Source organism: Telmatherina bonti, assembly GCF_933228915.1.
Source record: "Telmatherina bonti genome assembly, chromosome: 1".
NCBI classification, from domain to species: domain Eukaryota; kingdom Metazoa; phylum Chordata; class Actinopteri; order Atheriniformes; family Telmatherinidae; genus Telmatherina; species Telmatherina bonti.
This window is the reverse complement of record NC_136619.1, coordinates 27,056,839-27,059,366: the sequence shown is the minus strand read 5'-3', so window position 1 is coordinate 27,059,366 and position 2,528 is coordinate 27,056,839. Positions and strand designations below refer to the sequence as shown.

Below are 2,528 nucleotides of genomic sequence, written 5' to 3'. Positions count from 1 at the left end.
TATAATTAACAAAAATGGCACAAAAATATTTCAAACTCTATTTAAGTGGATACAACATAAATAAAATGCTTTCTTTTTTAGTAACACCAAAAAAGAGGCATTTTTGAACTAAGAAAAACTATTCTTTGTAAATTGACAAAACGCTTTTTCATAATTTTACAAACGGTCTGTAGAGCGAAGCACCACCCGGTTCCTGCCTTGACACTACCGCAATTTCCGTCACAGAAGAAGTAGTTAGCGTCGGGCCGCTACTGTTAGCTCAGCAGCAGCTAGACAGCCATTGGCCGGTTCCATCCTGAGCATCCTTCTAGAAAAACACTTAAAGTAAAACATACGGAGGGACTGTACTCAGCGCTGCACAGCCAACAAGAAATCCGACAAACAAGAAAATCTCTTTGAAGACAAAGAGTATAAAGGTATTGGACGCTTGGCATCGCCGCCAAAAGGCTATTTAACCCGAATTTGAGTAATAAGTCTTTTGTCATCTTAATCGAGTCAGCTTGACAAAAACGAGTTATCGGCGTCCCAGCGCGGTCTTTGTTTTTCCACGGCTAAAACTAAATGTTTTAGGGGACAACAGTGTTTAGTACAAATATATTATAAATGGGTTTTACTGACATTAACAGCTAGTTTTAATTGACAAACGGTGAACTTGGGGCATTAGCCACAATAACGATGAAGAACATGCTATGAGCTAACAATGGGACATGGAGATTAGGAAGACTACAGCGAATATTATACTGATTTAGTTCAGCTGGTCAATGTTTTCCCCCATTTTAGTGAAAGTCTGTAATCATAGCTCAACCATAAAAGCGGGATTTACAACGTGTACGTTTAACGGGTCGTTAGTATCTGCCAGCAAGGTTAGCTGGTATTTCGAGGGGAGCTAAGGTTAAAGATTTCAACTTTGAATAGCAGGCCGACATTTTAATTAGCTTCAAGTTTCTCGGACAGTAAATCTGCATCTAAACACTGGTCCTTTAAATTCCCGTTTGATACTAAACTTTGTTATCAGGCTGAATATCAGAGGAAATGCATTTTTCCCATCTGTTAATTTGTCCAAACAGCACTTACTTATCGCTAAATCCCAACTTTCATCTGCTGCAGTGTGTTTGGTCATGGTCCAGGTTTACCTTTAGACAAAGTTGTAAAAACACTGAAGTCTTCGTTCAAAGCAAAAATAAATGGTACAGAAAAGTACCCCTTTTCCCACTTGTTAGGTTTAATGTGCCAGCAAAGAATAAAAAAAAAAAAAAAAAAAAAAAAAAAAAAACCTAAACAGATTAGGTAGGTGTAACTTTAAACAGCAGCAAATGAGATAATAATGTTGCATCGCTGTTCAATATTACAAGTAAGCTAAACCGTATTTGATCAACTAAGCACATTCCCCATAATGCATCATTGAGCATACATTAAACCACTTTAGCACAGTAATTTGTTCCCTTTCTATATGATGTATCCATGTCCTTGTGCCTGAAGCTTGGCTCTTATTTTTTAAACGTATTTATTTTCTTTAAACAACAGTGATTTGGTTCATAGAAGTGTGTAAGGTCCTGTCATAGCAATTAAGTCAGGTTATGGTCTGGATTTAAAACAGGGGTACTCAATTCAGTCCTATGAGGGCAGGAATCCAGCAGGTTTTCCATGCATCCTTTCTCCAACACTGCTAATTCAAATGAGTGAGTCCTTGTGTAGTACCTGTTAGGCTGTTAGATCAGTTTAATTTGATTGAGGTGTGTTGAAGCAGGAATACATGAATAACCTGGATTGTGACCCTCATAGGATTGAGTTGAATACCCCTGATATAAAAGAGACAATTCTAAGACTTGGTTTTTCTTTTTTCAACAATTCTGTTTTTAGATTTGGAGGTATGCTTGAGGTCCTTTACCTAATGCAAATGTTTTGTCTCTATCCCCCGCCCCCCCCCCCCCCCAGATGCAAAAACAAAACAAAAAAACACCAGAAAATAGATTTCTTCTTGACAACCCTTCTAAACAAGTCCTACTGTTGCACTCTTTTTCTAAGTACTCTTGCAATTTCCCTGAGTATTGTGCCTTCACCTAGGGTGAACTTGCTGGGACATCCACTTCTTGGAAGATGGGCAGCAGTCTTGATTTTTCGACTTGTGTATTTTTTGCATGTTAGAATACTGATACCAAATTGCATGAAAACACCCTCATAACCCTTTGGTGGCAGGACGTATAACTGTTCTAAGTTGACTGCTGAGCACTGTATTTTCTTGTTAGCATTATATTAACACACATCTGACTGCAAGCTGCCAGAACATCTGCTTTTATAAAGATGATCATATTTATTGACTTTCTGTTAATCAGGTGCACTTGATTAGTAGCACATGGTTGCTACTTACCTTATTTCCTGTAGGAGTAGTAATGGTAGACTTTGTTTTTCCACACAATGCTTTAGCATTTTGGCTATTTAGGTTATGTATTGCCCGCATTTATTTCTCTGTCATGCCAACTTTATATAAAAACTACTGTGTAGATTTTTTTTGTTTTTGTTTTTTTTTC

General features: G+C 37.5%; 1 protein-coding gene across 4 annotated transcripts in view; it reads left to right on the top strand.

Moving 5' to 3' along the window:
* The first annotated feature begins 282 nt into the window (after positions 1–282).
* caprin1a (cell cycle associated protein 1a) overlaps positions 283–2,528 on the top strand; it is a 9,219-nt gene continuing 6,973 nt past the window's right edge. For all 4 annotated transcript variants that reach the window (XM_079242062.1, XM_079242064.1, XM_079242063.1 and 1 more), the window contains exon 1: positions 283–416. The gene's annotated coding sequence lies outside the window, so the exon portion shown is untranslated. The remainder of the gene's footprint in view (positions 417–2,528) is intronic.